The sequence below is a fragment of the Gobius niger genome (assembly GCF_951799975.1).
Source record: "Gobius niger genome assembly, chromosome: 4".
Taxonomy (NCBI): domain Eukaryota; kingdom Metazoa; phylum Chordata; class Actinopteri; order Gobiiformes; family Gobiidae; genus Gobius; species Gobius niger.
Window position 1 is genome coordinate 32,957,252 of NC_136855.1, and position 25,412 is coordinate 32,982,663.

Sequence of the window (25,412 nt, forward strand, 5' to 3'; positions counted from 1 at the left end):
GCTAGGTATTAGCTTTGTAATTACTAGTAATAAATATTAATAAAAGTGGTAGTTCTTCTGTAACTAAAGTAGTTAATAGGTAGCTATGCAGAAAACCTAAAAAGTATTTGCCCAATAAATACTAGTAATAAACATAAACAAATGTGGTAGTTGTTGGGTAGTTAAAGTAGTAGTAAATAGTAACTCTGCACAATAACTGCTAGGCGTCTGCCTTGTAAATATTAGTAATAAATGTAAAAAGTGGTTGCTATTTATTTACAGTAGTTAATAGTAATTTAGTTATACTGGCACTTCATAGTGAATTGCATTGGTGCCACCTTTGTAATTAAAGTAGTAAGGGTAAATTATGTTCCTATAATTAGTACATAGCTACAGTAGTAGCTATTGGGCAATTAATGTGGTAAATAATTGGTGTTACTAGCACTAATGTAACTTTTCTATCTGCATTAAGGTGCGGAAAGCACACTGGTCTTAACAATTAATAATGTGCTGGATTGTGTGAATGTGTGGGATAAATTAATTGAAAGAAAAAAATTTGATTTATTCATATTTTAATAATATTACAAAACAACACTGCAGCAATAACAATTTAGAAAGATATTACCATACATTTCAATGCAATTCTACAACAAGAAGACCTGTATGCCCAACTAATAAAAACAACTAATGACAACAAACAACTACCAGTAACAACATGAGTACGTACCACATTACTATCTGGTAGTTACTACATTTCCCGGGTCTGCCGTAGGACATACCATTAACTACCAGTAACAACATGAGTAGGTACCAGAGAACTATCTGGTAGTTACTACATTTCCCGGGTCTTCATCTGACATAGGACATAGTGGTAATAACCAGTAACAACATGAGTAGGTACTAGAGGACTATCTGGTAGTTACTACATTTCCCGGGTCTTCATCTGACATAGGACATAGTGGTAGTAACCAGTAACAGCATGAGTAGGTACCAGAGGACTATCTGGTAGTTACTACATTTCCCGGGTCTTCATCTGACATAGGAGATAGTGGTAATAACCAGTAACAACATGAGTAGGTACTAGAGGACTATCTGGTAGTTACTACATTTCCCGGGTCTTCATCTGACATAGGACATACCATTAACTACCAGTAACAACATGAGTAGGTACCAGAGAACGATCTGGTAGTTACTACATTTCCCGGGTCTTCATCTGACATAGGACATACCATTAACTACCAGTAACAACATGAGTAGGTACCTGAGAACTATCTGGTAGTTACTACATTTCCCGGGTCTTCATCTGACATAGGACATACCATTAACTACCAGTAACAACATGAGTAGGTACCAGAGAACTATCTGGTAGTTACTACATTTTCCGGGTCTTCATCTGACATAGGACATACCATTAACTACCAGTAACAACATGAGTAGGTACCAGAGAACTATCTGGTAGTTACTACATTTCCCGGGTCTTCATCTGACATAGGACATACCATTAACTACCAGTAACAACATGAGTAGGTACCAGAGAACTATCTGGTAGTTACTACATTTCCCGGGTCTTCATCTGACATAGGACATACCATTAACTACCAGTAACAACATGAGTAGGTACCTGAGAACTATCTGGTAGTTGCTACATTTCTCGGGTCTTCATCTGACATAGGACATAGTGGTAATAACCAGTAACAACACAAGTAGGTACCAGAGAACTATCTGGTAGTTACTACATTTCCCGGGTCTTCATCTGACATAGGACATACCATTAACTACCAGTAACAACATGAGTAGGTACCTGAGAACTATCTGGTAGTTACTAATTGGTATACAAAAAAGTACTGTTATGGCACCGGTGCCGAAAAGCAGGCATCATTAAAGTAGTGTTTTTTGACCCAGCTTTGGGGATCCACTGTACAGCTGTGATCTTTTTTCTGGTTCTATTGCTTGTCAAAACGATGGGCAGCCAACGGAAAATAGTATATCCAGTCATCATGTCTTCCTTTCACCATCATGGCATTGCTGAGTAGGCACAAGTGAAGCTGTTCTCTGGAATACACATAATGTTTACAATGTAAAGTTCATGTTGAAACAACTATGTCTTTTGGAATACAGGTGTTTTACTTACTTTTGCTTCAGGGTTGTTGGTGTGCGTCTTTAATCAAGGATCCAGGATAAAATACAAAACCTAACAATTGAAAGCAGAACATAGGTAAGAAATTAAAAGTTTTTACTCAAATTCTCAAACATGTGTTGGATGAGCACATGTACACAAAGTGGGAAGTAATATCCCACTGTATTTACATGTATAGTCCTTTTATTTTTGGTTTACTGTGTATACTTTTTGTACACCGTTTGCCCCCTTGAAGTGTGTGATGTGAGTCACTGTATACAAGATGGCTCTATTTACTATATAATGGTTTGCACATTTCGTGTCTCTTCTGCACACCCTGAATGTTTGAGAGCAGCATGTACCAGTGAATTTCCCCATTGTGACTAAAGGCTTATATAATCTTACAGAGGTTTGAGTAAGTCACCAAATGCAAGTCTCGAGTCAAGTCCAAGTCGTGAAGGTCCAAGTCTCAAGCAAGTCCAAGTCAATCGGTCATGGGGTCAAGTCAAGTTAAAGCTTTTGTCAAGTCAAGTCAAGTCTTGCTTTAGCCGGCAAGTCACCTCAAGTCACAAACGCCAGCGTGTCTACTTTTCATGTGTTTAATCTTGAAAATAATAAGTGCTTTCTCAAGATACTATAATTTAGGCTAAAATCAAACTTTTTAAAATCTCATGGATTTGGATTTAAAGTCTAATTAATATTTAAACGCCAAAACATTCCAAATATATGTATTATAAATAAACAGTCTATGTACAAAATTGCTGGGACAGCATTTTAAGGAAGGGGGCCCGGGGGGGGGGCGACTTAAAAAATATGAAATATAGTATTTTAAATATGAGCTGCTTTTCCCTGCAGTCTGAAATATAAATATAAAATAATATTTTTATTTTTCTTAGTTTCTGGCAGTTTTTCTGTCAGTGGTTCCCCTGTAATGCCCCAGCCCCTGTATACTCGGATTCGCCCCTGCTCAAAATAGATTCCGCGTAGCCTTCAGTCCCGCTGTCACTGGGCTGTGTGCGGATGCGTAAACTAGTCACTAAATGCTGTAAACTGTGTGTGAACGAATTAAAACTTCGAAAAGCCCCGAGATTTCTGTTGATTTATCAGCTCTTACGCATCGTCGTTCTGGAGGCTCCGTCTGCGCTGTAGGTACAGCCCATTGTTTCAAACGCTTTCCTGTCCGTAACCTCTTCACTCTGTTTAGAAAACTTTTAATGCACGTATTTCGACGTCGTATTTCCTCCTGCCTGTGAAGCGCTGTGTTGGGTAACCGAACACGCATGTGGCTAATTACCATATGTAAACATAGATGCGCCGCTTTTACGCAATGAACCTTGATCTTTCGACAGTTTATCTTTAATGCTGGTGCACCAGCAATTACAGGTGGTGAAATGTTTCATCTGAACGTGTCTATTTCAAAATGCCCCCTGGCACAAGATGGGCATACCCCGTGCTATGTTACACCCCACTATGAATGTGCCAAACGAATCTTCTCAACTCGCACTGTGCCAGGAGCAGCACACAATGTATGGAGCGAAAACGCGCGCGACTGCCCTGCTTGATCCCATTTCATACACTCGTAACATCCACCAGCGCCTGTAAACACCCATGCAGCTATCAAATAGCTTTGGCTAGGCTAACTTCAGCAATATATGACATGTACTCAAGCTTAAAATTATCCAACCGCTCGCGATTTTTTCCCCCTAGGATGAGAAAGGTCACATTTGAGACACCGCTAGTTTAAATTGATCCAAACTACCCGTTGACCTAAACCTAACTCTAACCTTAAAAACAGTAAAATTAATGGAAAAAGCCCTGTCCCATCCTTGGAAGAAAACAATTTATGCAACCGCTCACCTGTCTACACTCCACCTAGGTTCCCTCCTTCAGGCGCCTGCAGCTGTATTTTACCATGTCCGCATTGCGTTCGTTAGGCTTTAGCTGCGCTAACACCGCGCCAGGACCTCACGACTCGTGTAAAATATACAACATGTGGCCAAACGCTGCCACAGAGCTATTTTTGTCATACTTCGCTGTGAGTAGTTGATCCAGCGTCGTAGCATTGCAATACAGAGTAAGCCTGCCCGCTGTAGCGCGCATGCGCTTTATCCTCCCGCCGAAATTTTGAATTGTTTCAGGTTTTACGTCACAATAAAGTACATCCGCGGCAACAATACGCAACAACTGACCATATAGTTCTATGACCATCACGCACGCCTCTGAAGATTCATACTTTGTCTATGATATGGTGTTTTGGGCTCTATGCCGCTTTACTTCTTCCGACACTTCCGGGTTCATGCCATGAACATCTTCCACTGCTAACGCCCCCTACTGTGTCTGAGCGGAAAGACACCAACAAACTTTCTCTCTCCCCATTTCGAGAAAGCAGAGATACTTCAGCATCAGCGACATTTGATTAGATTTGTAATTTATGCACAGCAACAACAACAACAGCAAACAATGTCTTTTCAAAAACGATTTTTATAAAAGTTAGAGGAAACACTGAACAAAATGAAATTTTCACAAATGAAAAACAAAAAAATGTTATGTAGCTGAACTCTTTCAAATATATTACGTGACTTAAAGGAATAGGCCACCATTTTTACATACTGAGATATGTTCTTACCTAACCTTAGCCGAGTTAATATATATCCGTCTGGTCTTTGTCCGTGCGCTCTGTCACGCAAACGGAGCACATACTCAGCCTCTCCCACATGTCATATAGCTCCAAAAAAGCTCACAATAGAAGCTACCAAGCTCTTCCACGTGTTCCCTATTTAAATAAAGTTACGTGAAGTGTTTTCATGCAAAGTATATTTACACAGAAATGTAGCACTTCGATTTTATAAGCAGATAAAAAGGGGCACTATATTGTGAGGCATAATGATACAGGAGCAAAACGTCCGCGCAGTAACTCCTAAAGACTTCCCCCGCTCACTTCCGTCAATAGAAGCTGCGTGACTTGTAGAGAGCTCGCAGAGAACAGTTAAAGAAGCATCGATAACTTGTGAACAATGCCTTTTACGTGCATCGTGCCGGGCTGTGATAATAAGCAGAAAGTATATAGTGTAGTAATGTTTCACAGATTTCCAACTCACCCCGGACGACGACACAGGACTCAGGACCTCCTCCATGAGGTAGGAATGCGAGAGCACTTTCCGAAAATATATTTTCTGCTTGTTGTAAAAGGCTCTCTACAAGTCACGCAGCTTCTATTGACGGAAGTGAGCGGGGAAGTCTTTAGGAGTAACTGCGCGGACGCTGTGCTCCTCATATCATTACGCCTCACAATATAGTGCCCCTTTTTATCTGCTTATAAAATCGACGTGCTACATTTCTGTGTAAATATACTTCGCATGAAAACACTTCACATAACTTTATTTGAATAGGGAACACGTGGAAGAGCTTGGTAGCTTCTATCGTGAGCTTTTTTGGAGCTATATGACATGTGGGAGAGGCTGAGTATGTGCTCCGTTTGCCTGGCAGAGCGCACGGACAAAGACCAGACGGATATATATTAACTCGGCTAAGGTTAGGTAAGAACATATCTCAGTATGTAAAAATGGTGGCCTATTCCTTTAAGTCACGTAATATATTTGAAAGAGTTCAGCTACATAACATTTTTTTGTTTTTCATTTGTGAAAATTTCATTTTGTTCAGTGTTTCCTCTAACTTTTATAAAAATCGTTTTTGAAAAGACATTGTTTGCTGTTGTTGTTGTTGCTGTGCATAAATTACAAATCTAATCAAATGTCGCTGATGCTGAAGTATCTCTGCTTTCTCGAAATGGGGAGAGAGAAAGTTTGTTGGTGTCTTTCCGCTCAGACACAGTAGGGGGCGTTAGCAGTGGAAGATGTTCATGGCATGAACCCGGAAGTGTCGGAAGAAGTAAAGCGGCATAGAGCCCAAAACACCATATCATAGACAAAGTATGAATCTTCAGAGGCGTGCGTGATGGTCATAGAACTATATGGTCAGTTGTTGCGTATTGTTGCCGCGGATGTACTTTATTGTGACGTAAAACCTGAAACAATTCAAAATTTCGGCGGGAGGATAAAGCGCATGCGCGCTACAGCGGGCAGGCTTACTCTGTATTGCAATGCTACGACGCTGGATCAACTACTCACAGCGAAGTATGACAAAAATAGCTCTGTGGCAGCGTTTGGCCACATGTTGTATATTTTACACGAGTCGTGAGGTCCTGGCGCGGTGTTAGCGCAGCTAAAGCCTAACGAACGCAATGCGGACATGGTAAAATACAGCTGCAGGCGCCTGAAGGAGGGAACCTAGGTGGAGTGTAGACAGGTGAGCGGTTGCATAAATTGTTTTCTTCCAAGGATGGGACAGGGCTTTTTCCATTAATTTTACTGTTTTTAAGGTTAGAGTTAGGTTTAGGTCAACGGGTAGTTTGGATCAATTTAAACTAGCGGTGTCTCAAATGTGACCTTTCTCATCCTAGGGGGAAAAAATCGCGAGCGGTTGGATAATTTTAAGCTTGAGTACATGTCATATATTGCTGAAGTTAGCCTAGCCAAAGCTATTTGATAGCTGCATGGGTGTTTACAGGCGCTGGTGGATGTTACGAGTGTATGAAATGGGATCAAGCAGGGCAGTCGCGCGCGTTTTCGCTCCATACATTGTGTGCTGCTCCTGGCACAGTGCGAGTTGAGAAGATTCGTTTGGCACATTCATAGTGGGGTGTAACATAGCACGGGGTATGCCCATCTTGTGCCAGGGGGCATTTTGAAATAGACACGTTCAGATGAAACATTTCACCACCTGTAATTGCTGGTGCACCAGCATTAAAGATAAACTGTCGAAAGATCAAGGTTCATTGCGTAAAAGCGGCGCATCTATGTTTACATATGGTAATTAGCCACATGCGTGTTCGGTTACCCAACACAGCGCTTCACAGGCAGGAGGAAATACGACGTCGAAATACGTGCATTAAAAGTTTTCTAAACAGAGTGAAGAGGTTACGGACAGGAAAGCGTTTGAAACAATGGGCTGTACCTACAGCGCAGACGGAGCCTCCAGAACGACGATGCGTAAGAGCTGATAAATCAACAGAAATCTCGGGGCTTTTCGAAGTTTTAATTCGTTCACACACAGTTTACAGCATTTAGTGACTAGTTTACGCATCCGCACACAGCCCAGTGACAGCGGGACTGAAGGCTACGCGGAATCTATTTTGAGCAGGGGCGAATCCGAGTATACAGGGGCTGGGGCATTACAGGGGAACCACTGACAGAAAAACTGCCAGAAACTAAGAAAAATAAAAATATTATTTTATATTTATATTTCAGACTGCAGGGAAAAGCAGCTCATATTTAAAATACTATATTTCATATTTTTTAAGTCGCCCCCCCCCCGGGCCCCCTTCCTTAAAATGCTGTCCCAGCAATTTTGTACATAGACTGTTTATTTATAATACATATATTTGGAATGTTTTGGCGTTTAAATATTAATTAGACTTTAAATCCAAATCCATGAGATTTTAAAAAGTTTGATTTTAGCCTAAATTATAGTATCTTGAGAAAGCACTTATTATTTTCAAGATTAAACACATGAAAAGTAGACACGCTGGCGTTTGTGACTTGAGGTGACTTGCCGGCTAAAGCAAGACTTGACTTGACTTGACAAAAGCTTTAACTTGACTTGACCCCATGACCGATTGACTTGGACTTGCTTGAGACTTGGACCTTCACGACTTGGACTTGACTCGAGACTTGCATTTGGTGACTTACTCAAACCTCTGTAAGATTATATAAGCCTTTAGTCACAATGGGGAAATTCACTGGTACATGCTGCTCTCAAACATTCAGGGTGTGCAGAAGAGACACGAAATGTGCAAACCATTATATAGTAAATAGAGCCATCTTGTATACAGTGACTCACATCACACACTTCAAGGGGGCAAACGGTGTACAAAAAGTATACACAGTAAACCAAAAATAAAAGGACTATACATGTAAATACAGTGGGATATTACTTCCCACTTTGTGTACATGTGCTCATCCAACACATGTTTGAGAATTTGAGTAAAAACTTTTAATTTCTTACCTATGTTCTGCTTTCAATTGTTAGGTTTTGTATTTTATCCTGGATCCTTGATTAAAGACGCACACCAACAACCCTGAAGCAAAAGTAAGTAAAACACCTGTATTCCAAAAGACATAGTTGTTTCAACATGAACTTTACATTGTAAACATTATGTGTATTCCAGAGAACAGCTTCACTTGTGCCTACTCAGCAATGCCATGATGGTGAAAGGAAGACATGATGACTGGATATACTATTTTCCGTTGGCTGCCCATCGTTTTGACAAGCAATAGAACCAGAAAAAAGATCACAGCTGTACAGTGGATCCCCAAAGCTGGGTCAAAAAACACTACTTTAATGATGCCTGCTTTTCGGCACCGGTGCCATAACAGTACTTTTTTGTATACCAATTAGTAACTACCAGATAGTTCTCAGGTACCTACTCATGTTGTTACTGGTAGTTAATGGTATGTCCTATGTCAGATGAAGACCCGGGAAATGTAGTAACTACCAGATAGTTCTCTGGTACCTACTTGTGTTGTTACTGGTTATTACCACTATGTCCTATGTCAGATGAAGACCCGAGAAATGTAGCAACTACCAGATAGTTCTCAGGTACCTACTCATGTTGTTACTGGTAGTTAATGGTATGTCCTATGTCAGATGAAGACCCGGGAAATGTAGTAACTACCAGATAGTTCTCTGGTACCTACTCATGTTGTTACTGGTAGTTAATGGTATGTCCTATGTCAGATGAAGACCCGGGAAATGTAGTAACTACCAGATAGTTCTCTGGTACCTACTCATGTTGTTACTGGTAGTTAATGGTATGTCCTATGTCAGATGAAGACCCGGAAAATGTAGTAACTACCAGATAGTTCTCTGGTACCTACTCATGTTGTTACTGGTAGTTAATGGTATGTCCTATGTCAGATGAAGACCCGGAAAATGTAGTAACTACCAGATAGTTCTCAGGTACCTACTCATGTTGTTACTGGTAGTTAATGGTATATCCTATGTCAGATGAAGACCCGGGAAATGTAGTAACTACCAGATCGTTCTCTGGCACCTACTCATGTTGTTACTGGTTATTACCACTATCTCCTATGTCAGATGAAGACCCGGGAAATGTAGTAACTACCAGATAGTTCTCTGGTACCTACTCATGTTGTTACTGGTAGTTAATGGTATGTCCTACGGCAGACCCGGGAAATGTAGTAACTACCAGATAGTAATGTGGTACGTACTCATGTTGTTACTGGTAGTTGTTTGTTGTCATTAGTTGTGTTTATTAGTTGGGCATACAGGTCTTCTTGTTGTAGAATTGCATTGAAATGTATGGTAATATCTTTCTAAATTGTTATTGCTGCAGTGTTGTTTTGTAATATTATTAAAATATGAATAAATCAAATAGTTTTCTGTCAATTAATTTGTCCCCCACATTCACACAATCCAGCACATTATTAATTGTTAAGACCAGTGTGCTTTCCGCACCTTAATGCAGATAGAAAAGTTACATTAGTGCTAGTAACACCAATTATTTACCACATTAATTGCCCAATAGCTACTACTGTAGCTATGTACTAATTATAGGAACATAATTTACCCTTACTACTTTAATTACAAAGGTGGCACCAATACAATTCACTATGAAGTACCAGTATAACTGTAAATTACTATTACCTACTGTAAATAAATAGCAACCACTTTTTACATGTATTACTAGTATTTACTATGCAGACACCTAGCAGTTATTGTGCAGAGTTACTATTTACTACAACTTAAACTACCCAACAACTACCACATTTATTTATGTTTATTACTAGTATTTATTGAGCAAATACTTTTTAGTTTTTGTGCATAGCTACCTATTAACTACTTTAGTTACAGAAGAACTACCACTTTTATTGATATTTATTACTAGTAATTACAAATCTAATACCTAGCATTTATTGGGAAGAGATACTATTAACTACTTCTTTAATTACCAAAGAATACCACTTTTATTGATATTAGATACTAGTAATTACTACTGTAATTACAGTAGTAATTACTCCTGTAATTGCTAGTAATTACTACTGTAATTACAGTAGTAATTACTGCTGTAATTGCTAGTAATTACTGTAGTAATTACAGTAGTAATTACTACTGTAATTACTAGCAATTACCGGGTCGTCATGTAAAGTGTTACCGTATTAATTTAAATTATTACACAAAATATTTGTGGGGGCTGTTTGCATGACAGATTATGCACTGTCGTCACGTCTGAGGCTTTGGTAGACAACATGTGATGATTGATAATAATAATAATGTTCATCTGTTGTTGATCTGTGGTTTAAATTGTGTGTAGCACGCCTGGTTTTTGGATTAAAGGTATCCAAAGAATGGAGGGGGTTTTTGAACAATTCTCAACACAAATAAACAAATAATGTCACAGCATGACAACAGAAGCCCGATACGTTTCAACGTTGAGTTATGGAAATTGTCATTATTTCATCTGCTTTGATACTCCAGTAAAGGTTCTGTTTAAAATGTAAATAATGAAAATCTTTTATAATTTGACAAAAAAAAAGAGGCCCAGTAGTTGCAGCAGTGCATCATACAATTACATAAGCATGTGCTAACTGCAGATAGCACCAGGGTGGTTTTGGTTTACCATATAACAAAAAAAAAAGTCGTCTTATTATTTAACAAGGAACAGGACAGCATTGTAAGAATACTGTTTGTACAATAAGCAATAAAACAATTGTAACCCGCATTTCCTGAAGCAGTTTTTATTTTGCGGGTCTGCTTCCCGTGCAGCCACAGCCCCGTTTCCTTTTACCTGTGGGGTTAATTCCAGGTCGGGTTTTTTTTGCAAAGAACTGAACCATCACAACCTTTCAAAATGTAACCTTTCAACTTTCCACTCTTATGATGGCGAGCTATTGACCTGCCGACGCGGTAGAATTAATCGAACCTGAACTGAACTGAAAACTCAAAGAAAAACAACCTCTTTGAGATGCATTCTGCATTCTTGTTTTGTTTCATTCCACATTTTTGTTTTGTATTGTTTCGTATTGTTTTGTAATTATCAACAATATATATACTTTCACAACCTCCTATCTTTATTATTATATACCATATATATATCAATTGAATACTATATTATATTGAATACTTGAATATGTTCAATATACTTTTTGAAATGTAATTCCTTCCTGTGTATGTGTTTTTCATTCACCCACTCTGGCTCCGTGGCCGAATCTTCTTCTGGCACAGTTTTACAGTCGATCCTTCTAGCCTTAAGGCGTTACACAATTGTTAAAGCAAAAATATAAAGTTCAAGTCATCCCTTTGCCGACAAGTTCTTTCCTTTATATTAAATAACAGCCAAATGTCCAGCAGTGAGTTCAAAAGCAAGTGTGTGTGTGTGTGTGTGAGAATCAGACGTGGGCTTTATTCCCCCTCGCGCTGGACTGGCCTTGTTAAGAAGAGTGAGCACACGAGGACCGTGTCGCCCAATTTGCCGTCCCTCTATACTTTGTGTGCGTCGTCCATCGATTTCTGTGAGTCATTTCTCAGACCGGGCTGCCATCATCATCCTCTGCTCCCCGTCACTCCCCTCACTCTTCTCCCGGTCCTTCCATTTATCAGAGCAAACTCTCTGTACGTCTCAGCCACGGCATTACTGCGAGCCATAAAAGCGCGTAACACAGGCGTCGCATGTGCTCGGTACAGACAGATGTTTTATGGAAATTAGAAAAGCGGACATGCTTCAAGCGCACTGATGACAAATCCTCTCTGAGCTTTAATTAGGAGCGCTGTTTAAAAAAAAAGAAAAAAAAGAGGACAGTCTATGGGCACGTACAACTTTTAAAGTGTATTAAACGCCGCAATCATATTTAAAAACGTCATAATCTGGCTATATAATTAGAATTTTATGCGTAATTGAGAGTGCGAGCCACAGGTCAAGGTGAGCGTTAATTCTCGCCGCACGACGACGATGCCGGCGCAGTTAGATTAATGAAAAGGGCAAAAAAAAGTGCTATTATTAGTATTAGGCCCGAGATGTTCTGGTGCACAAACAGCAGCTGAAACTCAATCTCCTTTTCCAGGCTCGTTTCTCACGTTCACACAGAGATAATATGGAAATGGATCTGTTTTTAGACTGATGCGCTATTGATTAAGCGGCTGCAGCTTTCTATTTTTGTAACGTCAACTCTTAGTGCTCTGTTCAGACACAGTAAACTGTTAAGTGTCTTTAATGTTGTTATTTTTATTGGGACGCACTGGTAGTGGTTGTTTTTTAGTGGAGAGATTTACTGTCACTTTGATACAGCCAAATATGAGGAGTGAGCAGGGGCGGATCTAGAAAAATAATCACGGGGTGGGCAAGCAGGGTCTGGGCTCATTTCTGGGGTGGCAACATATTTTACAATGTCGAATATTTATAGCGGGGATATGCAAGTCAAAAAAATAAATAAATAAATACAAATAGCATTGTTCGTAATATAAGTAGGGGGTTTCTAACTCTAAAGTTGAAAAAAGTACATCACATGGCATCAACGATGAGGCAGCTGGGGTGGCAAGACCTTTACTAGGGGAGGCAGCTGCCACCCCGTGCCACCCCTCTAGATCCGCCCCTGGGAGAAAGCATTTTATTACTCTTAGATATGAGACAATTTTATGTAAAACATAAAAATAGTAAAATAATGGACGCTTGTTGAAACTACAGTGCTATTGTGCATCATCACTAAGAAAGAAAGAAAGAAAGAAAGAAAGAAAGAAAGAAAGAAAGAAAGAAAGAAAGAAAGAAAGAAAGAAAGAAAGAAAGAAAGAAAGAAAGAAAGAAAGAAAGAAAGAAAATAATAATTAGAGCTGCATTTATTTCTTTCCTTTCCTCTTTTTCCATATGAATGATGAGTATACTTGCAGAACAAAATGTAATTTCATGTAAAACAAATGTATTTTCAAGTTCCCAATGTCATTTTGATGCTATTCCGGCTCTGTCAGAGAGTCTAAATCTCGTCTCTCAGCACATAGCATGCTTTGGAGTCATAATTATGGTTTTCAATATTCATAAAATTTGGTTTTAACTTCAAACCATGCATTTTGTGATGAGAATTTTTATTAAAAAGTGTGAATAGTACTTCAGGTAGCACTTATTTCTTGTTGACGTTTGTAGTTGTTATATAATATTTATTGTCATAACGTGTTCATTGTCTTGTTTGTCTGCAGTAAAAAGAACAAAAATGAACACAAAAGTCCGACCCATGCCAGAATCGCGTCGGTTTATAGAGAATTGCCTCAACAGTGAACTTTACACTCAGAAACGTTAGAGTAGAGAGCAATAGGAAATGCTTATCCTTGCACTGCCAGCCTCTCTAAAGGCTTAAAGAGTCCTACAGAGTGGAGTAAGAGCAGCCTAAAACAGAGCAGTGCGTATCAGGTGACCACTCGACACGGGTCAAGCTGCTGGGACGATCCACTGGAGGGGACGGGGCCGCTGCTAACAAGAACACTTCTGCTCTTCATGACTTTAAGTGCAGCAGCCATTAGAGGAGCAGTGTTCACTCTGACTCAAGTGTGAAATGATATGTGTGGCGGATGAGCGCATCCAGCAGCGATTCTCAAAACGTGGTACCGGTCCCACTGCTGGTATGGAGGCCGCTCCTAGTGGTGTGCAGTGTCCTGACAACTTCCAAGTATTTATTTTCTTGTCGAGGTAATTGTATTCATCTTTTCGCTCTCCCTAGTAACAAAACGGGAATCAAAGTAAATGCAGAAAGGCACAACTGCCCGGCGATACTTCCTCTCCCTATTGATCTTACCACAGCTCAAACGGTCCAGATAGCGGCTCTACACTTCTCCCAGGACCCTGCCCATCGTGTGGCGCAAGATAAAGGCTGGCCAGGCACGGCAAGTTGCGGGCCAAAAGTTTGAGCTGAAGAAGAGCAAAGACGGAAAAGAGGGAAAAATTGAGGAAGTTTAAGCTGTGGAGCCCCTTCCCCTGAAGGCAAGCTGGCCTGCCATCTGTGCAGGCTCTCTAGCCATCGCCACCACCCCTGGAAGAGGGAGGCGAGAGGCAGCCAGGGATGGAGGGAGGAGAGGAGACGGGCTGCGAGCATGAGAGGAGGAAGAGGCTATCGGAAAGACCAAAGCAAACGGGGCTAAGGTGTGATCTCTGGTCAGCGCGAGGTCTTGGGTCAACATTTGGATATGTTTTGTTGTGGAGATTGAGGAGATAACCGCATCACATCATCTCCAGGGCGGCAAACTTGGGACGTCTCCGCTCCGGGGGCCCTGACAGCGGACACCGGCTTTTGCTCTTCTGCCTCTGCCACTGACTCCACTTTTTAACCAAAAGGATCCTAGTTCTGTTGCCTTTTTTTTTTTTCCCCTTTTCCTTTACTCCCCTTTCCTGGGAAAATCTGCCAGAGCTTATACATCGAAGCCAACACATGAACTTTCAATCAGGGATTAGCCGGATTTTCCAATGTGGATCTTCTTTTGTGAATTTGGCCAGCGTCGCCTGTGTCGTTGGCAAAGGCAACGTAAATAGAATATGATCCCTGGGCCAAGGGGATTGCCTCGCTTATTTCAAAGAAAGACTTCAAACCCTGGTCCCACTTACGCCTGCTCTAACCAGTGTGATGTTTCTGCCCCTTTTTTTTTTTTTTGAAGTGCACTCTATGCATCAGACCACCAGAAAAGGTCCAAGCACGCGACACGGAGGGCAGGGCTGCTGGTCGCGCACTCCGGCCCCTGAACCAAAGACGTAAGCGAAGAGAACATTGCGTTGTGGAGAGTCGAAGTCTATCTAAATGTCAGTCGCTGTTGAGTGCGGTTCGGAGTGCTACAACCCCGCTATCTCTATCTTCCTCTCCACTCACCACTGTCCCCTGCTCTGACGGTCCAGTCTTCACAGATCTAGATGCTAATCCAAGCTTACCGTGCTGGCGGCTCCGATAAGAGGGGCCCCGCCATAGAGCTGCGGCTGTAGACTGCAGTGCTCTATCAGGCCGGCCCATGTGTCCGAGGCCACCGCTGAAGTTGGACCAAGAGCGAGCGAGCGAGCGAGCGGGCAAACGAGGCTTTTCCGCACACAATCAGGCGGCGTGTGGAAAAATCGCGCGCGCCAACAGAAAAGCGCTGGGGCCGCGTGGGAAGACGTACAGAAGAAGAAGAAGAAGCACATACAAAAAATAGCAGATTTAAACTTCCGGCGCGGGCAGAAGTTTTATCTTCCAAACAAACAATGGGCGAATATGCCACCCAGCAGAGCATTGTATTTGTTCTTTAAATGTCAGAGTGAAAATCCCCCCCCTTTTCGACTTTGAAGCTTGATAGGCCTTTAATCAGGCTGCTGTAGCGCTGGTGCATCCGCCGCCGCGCCGCTTTGGCTGGGGCCCGCGCGACAGACTTAACAAACACTCTATGTTTACTCAACGGCAGTAAAAAAGATTATCGGGAAAAACTCGCCCGTCTCTCGCTCTAGCCGTTTGCTTTTTTTTTTTTTTTTTCGACGGTGTTTCTTTCGCGCGGCGTCCCGTCAGCTCGCCGCGTCGCCCGCTGAGCCGGGGTCCTCGCGCTCAGGTAGACGGGCGTCCCGCTGGGCGCTCGTGCCGCCGCCGACGCTCCTGACGGGTTCGGACTTGTCACTTCGCGAGGATGATTAGGACGGGCCCGGGCGGCGGAGGGTTTGATATGCAGATGCGGGCGCGTTAAAGGCAGGGGCCAGACAGGAGGGCAGAGTGGAGGAGGTTTTTATTTTTATTTTACAGGGGAGGCTGACGGGGAGATGCAGGGGTTAAAGATATACTCCCGTCCCCTCTCACCTGCTCCTGTCCCTGATTCGTCTTTATTCAGCATGGAGATGTGTGTCACAGATATAATTCTTTATTTCGTTTGTGCCGGTTCTCCATGTTGACTATACTGGGATTTGAAGAGGACATTTCCTGCACAATAGGCTCTGTGCATGGATTGTTTTTGGCTAACTTCAGGTTGGCTAGTGTAGGGGAAAGACTACTTCCTGTACACATTTTAATGTATTTTTTTATTTACATAATTTTAACGTAAATGTAAAAAATAATATAAGATTTAAAAGATGGAAGAAAACTTAAACATTAAGCTTAAGAGACACAAACAGGAAACACTTGTTACCCTTGAAAGTTAGCCTCATGTTGCTATGACACACTCCGTGCCCTGGGGCTGATAAATATTCTTTTGTTTTGTTTTTTGGCAGCCCTCTTAGTTATACTTATAGGGCCAGATCTTGTGGCGGCGCACGGGGCGGCGCAGGCTCTTGGCGAATTATTTTCCGAGTGGCGGCGATATGTGCCATTCGCCTCCGCCACCTGTGAGGGGGCGTCACAAGAGGAGGTGACTGCACTGATGGAAACACGGCTGACATTCACTTCCTCGTTTACATTGCGCTGGCTTGCGTTCTTTCTTAAGCCTTAGGCTCTCACAGGTCAAACTAAAAACTTTATTTACCCCATCGTGAGCTAAACGACGTTCACGTCTCGAGAGAAAAAGAGCTACAGCGTCCGCTGTGGCGCGGATCGGCCGCGCTTGGCGTGAACGCGATGCAAAACAAAAGCACATGTTCACCCCACACAACCACTCTCCTGGACGCGGAGTCGATCTGGTTGGAGGAAAATGTGTATGTCTCAACCCACTTAAATGCGCTAAGTCTGGAGTGGCAAGATCACAAAGTGCGCCCCGACTGAGCGCAAAATGTCACGCTATCGTCTCCGTTTTGATGCACAAGATCGGGCCCATAGTCTTTTGGACGTTTTGGGAATTTCAGTCAAATTTGTCAAAATGTGATCGTTTTGGGTGTGTACGTATGTTCCCCGAGTGTGATTTTTTTTCGTAGGTGAGTGGTACATCAACCAATCACAAGTCATGAGAGTGAAACGTCATACATATAACAATCAGCTTAAAGGAACAGGCCACCGTTTTTCCATACTGTGTCTTACCTGAGCTTAGACGAGTTGATACGTACCTGGTAATTGTGCCCGTGGAAGGGCGTGGTAGCTTCCAACTTCACCCCCGTTTGGAGCCATAGGAACATGTTGGGAGTAGCCAAATGCTAACAACATCTTTGGTCGCTTTGCATGACTGAGGGCACGCACAAAGAACAGACTGGTGCATATCAACTCGTCTAAGCTCAGGTAAGTACAGATCTCAGTATGTAAGAACAGTGGCCTGTTCCTTTAACCCTGACCCTGGCCTATAGCTATTAACCTTAAGGATAGTGGGCTGATGCCTAATCGATTCAACAAAAGTAGGAGAACAATGGTACCGGGGAACATAGGGCTGACCCCGATCATTAAAAAAGTAATTAGGTACTACTATTACAACAATTCCAGGTCAATAAGTACGAAAATAAGTGCCTATACCAGCCTGGCTTGACCACTGCTCTGGACGGGTTGCCCCGGCGGCATCGGAGGATGGGTCAAATGCAGAGGACAAATTTCCCTTCGGGGGGACAAGAGAGTACAGCTTAATGGATATTTAGTGTTGTATAGTTTGAAATGTCAGGGCTGGACAAGATCCTGAATTTGCCTGGAGTGGCTTCTGCCGGCAGTCATGGGAAGGAAAAATTACAAAGAGAGTACGGGCCACGTGCCGGCACCAAAACATCACATTCTTCACTGCAAAAAGTGAATTTCAAGCATTGGCTTAAATGAGTTGCATTGAGGAAATGTATCTTGTTTTGAGCGGTTTTCACTCATTTAGACACTTTTTCTGATCGGACCAAGTTTACTTTGCTTGTTGGAGGACATTTCAGACCAGTTCTAAGATAAATCTCGCTTGAAATAAGAAAGTAAAATTGCCAATGAGACAAGACCAATTTTCTTACCCCATTGGTAAAGAAAATGACCTGAAATAAGGACGAAATGTATTGAAACGAGTCAGAAACATCTCAGGACAAGTGAAATAATCTAGGACAAATGCCCAAGAACTTCTTAACTAGTCAAAACAGCTAAAATTTGGATTATTGTGCTCAAATTGAGATGTTTATACTGATCTAGTTAATTACTTCTTGCAGTGTTGATATGGTGAGAGTAAATTTAAAAAACTGGGTATCGCTTTAGATTAAGGTGTGCTCAGTAAGTATTAATAAGCATTAGTAATAATTTTAGGGTAAGGGTTAAGGTCAGGGTTAGGTTTAGGGTTGGCTATAAGCGCATTGTTAATAGCCCATTAGTATTTTAACAGATAAAACGTATAATAAGCAGTGTGTTAATACTTTACAAGCATATTTCTAACGCTTAGTGCCTTATTAATACTTATCGAGCACACTTTAATATAAAGCGTTATCCAAAACTGCTGTAGATCCTTTTTTACATTTTTACTGTTGCTTCATTTTTGGATCCAGCTTTACCTTCTTTGGATGTTCATTTCTAATAAAGGAAAAATGACAAAACAGTAAAAACGGTATATATGCCACTGCGTTTGAACACATTTTGGGCTCAGAACAGGTCCGATGATGATTATGAGCTTTAAAAATGTAGAGGACAGTTCCATGTATCCTCTATGACGCAATAAAATATGGAAAATAGAGATCGGAGCAGTAGAAGAAGAAACAAACTATAAGAACAGGAATACTCAAAATTGGGTGAATGAGACAAAATACGGCTGTAAGTTTCTGACAAGGGAGCGGCATTTTAACATGTTTAGTAGATTTTGCATCGACAAACTGAACGGAAGTCCACCCCATCTCACCCACGGATAGATTCAGTGTGAAGTTTGCACGTTTTCTCCTTGTCTGTGTAGGTTTTCTAACTTTTTTCGCCAATGCTAATACAAGTGTCTGATTAGTGCCGTGTTTGCTATACCGCTCTCTGAAGCTCCTTTTGGGGCCTTAGGGTGCGCTCTGTCTGTGTGTGGGAGTGCAGCGAGCGAGGGACCCTCCTCTTTGCCCACCTATCTCTCCCCGGCTCACCCCCCACTCTCGCGCGAAAAAAAAAAAAAAATCGACCACCTCCAGCACGTCTCGGCGAGGGGTGGGGCTGACGGATTAGGTGCCACGGCTGAAAACCGCACTAAATTGAGCCCTCAGTGTTTATTTTTACACTTTGCATTGTAAATTAAAAAAAAAAAAAAAAAGAAGAAAAGAAAGCACGGGGGGGGGAAGAGCAAAATAAGTCGGATGGAATTTTTGAGACATTGTCTGCGCTACATCTTTTTTCATATTTGTTTCCCTGCAAATGAGATTGTTCTCCTTGACTAAGAAAGCAAATGTTACAGCCCAGAGCACACAGGAAGACGAAGCATGAGAAATCTGTGCAATGTGTATCCGCGCCTGCGAGAGTGTGTGCGTAATGGCGCCGCTCAAATGCACTTGATCTTTTATTTGGTAGCACTTTTCCTCCAAGTGGTGCTCACATGCAATTATAAGGCACCATAAGCACTTTCTAAATAGATTATGGGCAAATTGTAATCATGATAATCTGTATGTAATATCAAACGCTACTCAGTGACATTTTGTTGGGGCAACCTTGGAAGATGTGTTTCTCTACAACAGGCGTGGTGCGTTGAGACTTTGGGAAGAGCAAACACTGTGTTTCCCAGTCAAGGCCAGACAAGGAAGCACTTATGGGCACGTCTGTAATAACTGTTAGATTTTTGTTCAAAGGGTGATGTCACTTTGTGTTATCTGACTCAAAAGTGTCACAAAAAGTAGTATAAATCATGTAGTTTGAGTAACATACACTTAATATGTATGTATGTTCAACTTCATGAGGTGAACAGTTCAAATTCAAATGCCAAATATTTTCTGACAGTTTTTCCAATGATTAAGAATTTCTGCTACACAACTTGTTGCAAGGAAAATGCTGGTGCGACGTACAGTATGTACGGCATTGTTATTTGGTTGAACACAGCCCATTAAACCGAAAACAAAAACTGCCACACAACTTTATTTGTCCAAAAATGGTAAAAGTGGCAAAAAGCTCTTCAATTAAACAGACGTGATTTTATGTGTGGGGTGACAGTGGCAGAGAAGGTTAAAACGGTTGCAGTTTGACCTGAGATCAAACCAGTGCATACAGTTGTGTCCTTCAGCACTTTACAGGCACAAAAGGCAGAGATCATCGAAAATCAGTGTCTGCGATTGGCCAAATAAGACCTGACCAGAGCCTAGCCTGGCCAATGCCAGACTGCTGTGTGTGCTCGAATCACTTCCAAATCTTCGCATGGATTTGGGGACTAATCACAGAACGAGGAGGGACGGCAAGATGATGACGCACTACTCCACATACGGAAGCTTGTAGTTTGTTTAGAGATATAAAAAAAAATGTTTTTAAAGTTTATTTACAGATCCAACATGACAGCAGCAGACGCAACGTCATCTTTCGATCAAGCTTTTGTTCTAAATAGTTTGGCTGGAAAGTTTACAACAGGTATGTCATACGTCATCTGATACAATGATACGATTGGCTATGGCTACGTGCAGACGCATGTGATAGACATTCGGAGCGTCCATGGACAATCATAGGCCACACCTCTCCTTCGAGAAAATGAACTGGTGATCCCCAGACTAAATATAACTTGTGATATTTAGTATTGGTGTTAGCCAGGCAAACCGGAGCCCACTTAATGTATAGAAACATAAGGCATAATAACACTAGATTTTAAGTGAAGTAAAGTCATCAATAAAGATGTGCAAATGAAGAAGAAGGAGACAAAAATTAGAAGTCTCTCAAATTTAGAGAGGAAAAAAGTGATCGCTTCAGTGGTGGAATATGTAGTGAAGGTCAGGTGCTCTTCAGGATCAAAATAAACATTAGGCACAAAAATCCAAGGTATTGGAGTGCCTTGGATTGTTCATGTTTTTTGTCTCTCAAATGTATTTCTGTCCAGCTATAACAAAATATTAACACAGAAACAGCTATTTGACTGAGTGCTCTGGTGTCCAAATGTATTCCAAAAGTTTGTATAGGTGCTCTGGGAGAGGGATCCAAATTGCAAAAAATCAGCAAACCCAGGCACTCCAAACAAATACGAGCAGCACGAGGAAGTACTTAAACGGCCTTTATTTATATGGCCAAGTCAACATGTTTCGACCACCAGGTCTTCATCTGGGCTTAATATAAAATTAACGGGTTTCGGGTGTGGCCCTAGATGTTCGAGCAACCACGCCCAAATCAGTGTGCCACACAGTAAAAAACTACAAAGACACGGACAACAGAAAACAGACACAACCATAAAAAAGAAAAAGAAAAACTTATTACAAGGAACCAGATAAATGGAAGTCCTCGTTCAAACCCAGATGTGTACAAGCTTTCAATGTATGAATCCAGAAAGCCTCTGATTGAGTTTTAATAACCTATCCCCACCCCCTTTCCAGTGGTTTAACAGTTCAAACAGAGAGTTAAGTCTCAGTCGCTGTGTCCTTGGGCAAGACACTTCACCCACCTTGCCTCCAGTGTCTGTGTAGACTGGTGTGTGAAAGAGAGAGTGAATGGGTTCCTTGATGTAGAAAGACGCTATATAAATGTATTTACTATTCAATACCTTCAATACACAGCAAAGAGTCAATCGGCATAATGTTGTTGATTAAAATACCATTGGGTAGTTCTGATTGTTAACTCTAATCACTTATTTGTGTTCTGCCTAAAATGTTAACACACTTCATGGTCTCTGCGGCAACTGCAAATGAAAGTAAACTCATCAATTTCAGTAAAGTGATCCTCAAACTTATGAATCTGAACAAACTTATGGCAGACAGGAAACTAAGCTACGCCTGGAGTTGGACCCAAGTCGTTCCAAACTATTGCGATGATCAAATCTTCTCCACTATTACTCAAACACGTGCATCATTTACATGAATGAGACCTTAAGGAAACGTTAAGTGATCAGATTGCACATATTCATATTTTTTCATTAAAACACGCCCTTCGGAGCTACGCTATAGTATGTTCACACACGTACACTTAGCATTGTTTATGTTTATGACTCATTTCACCAAATAACTTTAACCGTCCGCCGTTCTCTCCCGCGACCCAAGCGATCACACATGTATCATTCATATGTGACACGTATGAAGAGCTTTATCTCCGCGTCGCTGTAGGGATGACTCTAATTATATAATGCAAATAGTGGCTGCCTGCGAAAAGCAATCACACAAACAGCAACGCCTTGCCTTGTATGTTATTCCATATGCCTGCGTGGTGCGATTTTTTACAGATCGTCCCCATTCCGCCGCTGACACTGGGAGCGCATTATTTCATGTAAATGTTTTGATAATGCGCCTTGGATATAGAGCTTAAGGAACGCGTGGGGTTCGTCATTACGCTTGACATATGGACGTTAATTTTTCCGCTCGCTGCCGCTATTAAACAATGAATGAAGTAAAGAAGAAGGGAGGAGAAGAAAAAAAAAAAAGAAAACACACAGCGGAAAGCCCCAAAACAAAACATGAAGTCGTGATTGAGCGCCGAGTCTTAGCTAATATGTACATGTCGGGGCGTGAAAAATGTCTCTCCCTCTCTATTTTCTCTCCTCCACAGTTTTGTGTATGCAAGCAAATGCGCCGTGTGATCTCAAACGCCAGCGCTCAAAGTATGAGACCCCCCCTCTCTCTCTCCGCTTTTAAATTAGCGACGACAACTTAAATATATCCCCCCCCCCCTCCTCCCAAAAAAAGAGTTGATTAGGCAATTCAAACGCACACAAAAGGCAAAGCGTATCAACCGTACTTAAGATATGGGCCAAGATGTCTCTCCACTGTTACTCCTCTCTCTCTCTCTCTCTCTCTCTCTCTCTCGCCTTTTCCATCTCTCCCATGTTAAGAGGCGTCGCCAAATAAGATACTGCTCCTAATGCGTTCAACTATATTACTCTAAATGCTTTCATCAGACGAATGCTGCAAAAATATGCGGTTTCATTATCTTTCAAATCGCAACGTGATGAATCCACGCCAAAGGGGCCCTCCCTAAACTGCGCATTAGCATCGCGGACCCATATATGTGCTTTGATTTTCTTCCTCCTTTTTCTTTTTTTTTTTTTTTTTTTTTTTTTTAATAGTCTCGGATTAGAAGTAGGAATCCGCAATCACTCGATCTCTCCGTAGTTATTTGTATCAACGTCGCGCATCACTACCTTAAAGTCTCCATTAATCAATCTCCCCTCTCTCTTCTTCTTCTTCTTTTTTTTTTATTGTATCATGCGCCGACGACGAGATTGCTAAATAAAAAGACATTTCTGCACAGAGAGGGGGGAGAGAGAGAGAGAGAGAAAAAGAGAGAAGGGAGAAGGGAAGAACAAGAGGGGGGGGAAAAATGCAACTGTATTCATTGGACCTTAAAATGTTTTGATGGCTTCTGGGAGACACATTATATTTACATAGGAATGTGTCATTAACGTCAATGGTGCAGCAGAAACTATTAAACTAATACAAAGCTAAAGCCAACAACCTTGAGGATTTGATTAAGGGGCCTTTGTTGGGTTTTAAAAACGCTCCATTCTCCGGTTAAAACAAAAGACTGATGGATTTGGCTGCGGTTATAATTCAGCTGTCAACTCCTATTGACGCCTGTGACTGTCGCAGCCAGACGACATTTACATACTTTATATATAGAGCCGAGCGAGGGGTCCGCACCGCGCACTCCAGAGCGGGAGCGCACGTGCACACACACACGCACGCACGCACACACACAGGCGCGCACGTATCTTAGTGTTTGTCCTTCATTTCAAATTAGCCTGCTGTAATTTTCTGCTGCGGGTGTTGTTTGCCGTTTTGGAGAATAACAGATTTAGAGAAGATTTAAAACAAGTGAGGATAAAAGGAGAATTAAAAAGACATTGGGAATGAAATTTAAAACGGGATCAGTTCAGCGCTGATCTCAAATCGGACGTTTTACGCGGAGATCAAGTGGCGAGGTTAGCATTTTGGAGCGACATGTAGCGGGCAGCATGACTGTTATCAACACGATGATGAGTGAAAGTAACTAATATTAAAATGAGATGTTAGAAAGGGGCACTTCCTAGTTTCAGTCGCTTACAATTACAACAAGTACATCTACTTAAAGCAGTACTAAGTAACTCATGCCCCCAGAGGTCATAAGCACCACTGCAGGTGTCGTAGCAAGTTACGTTTTTTTACTCATTAATTGTCCGTGAGAGTAAATACTACGCTGACAGAAAAGAAAAAGGGACAGAGGGATATTGTACATCCAATTACACAATGGAGATCATTTTTTTCCACTCAATCGTGACTGTAAATGGTGTTTAAGTAGCGCTAGCCCGCAGTTAGCTTTGGCCGCTAGCCTGTTAGCTTCTTCATGATTCCATTAGTGTGTATTGGGGCCTCCGATCCATAGGCAGGGAAGTTGAAATTATGGTTTTCTGGCCAGAGACACCAGGGGGAGATCCCATTAACACTTGTATTACCCCCAGACGGACTACGGAAAGGATTGATTAAGGTAAACAAGTTACGTAGTACTGCTTAAAGCGCTTGTGTGGCTTTATTTGCTTTTATTGTTGAAAAAACCTACAAAAAATGACCAAACAAACGTGTGTGTGGGCTCACCTCTCCTAAGACCTGACTTTACACTAACTTTAAAGGAAGTGGGGTATATCTCCAGCTCGACTCCTTAGAAACTATTCATACCTTCTACTTTGAATACTTCTAATGACTTTGCTGAGCATCCTTTACTAACATGGGACTAATATTTGGCCTGTCTCTACTTTCAGTTTAGTGATGAAGTCAAGCACAATCTCAAACAAGCCAATTGGGCACATGTTGACTTGAAAGAAAATACAAATGATTCTGTTTTAGTGGCCAACAATCTTTATCACCAGCTTTAGTATCACTCAGGAGGTCATCAAAACCCATCACTCTTTTGAGGCCTGTAACCCCCCTTTTGGGCTGCACTCACACCTGTATGACTAAACCAAACCACTAATATCATCATGTCATGTGTGTGTTTAGGTGATACAGAATCTTTTCATCAGGAGAAGTTGAAACAGGAGCCCCCTGATTTAGCGGTCCTATAGAGTCGTTAATGTTATCAACTGAGCTTCATGATAAAAATAAACCATTTTGGCGGGAACCAGCAAACAATGTCGCTGGTAAATATCAAACATACTGTCAAATATTCCACATTTTGAAATTTCCATTGTTTTATCATGATGGAGTGCACCCCTATTTCCAGAATGCTCGGTGGTTTTGATGACACGATCACAAGGCAAGTTTGTTTTGTGGCGGGGCGACTTTCACCCTAGTCAAAAGACCTGGGGCCGAACTTCCCGATCGGGGCCCAAAGTAGAAAAGTCC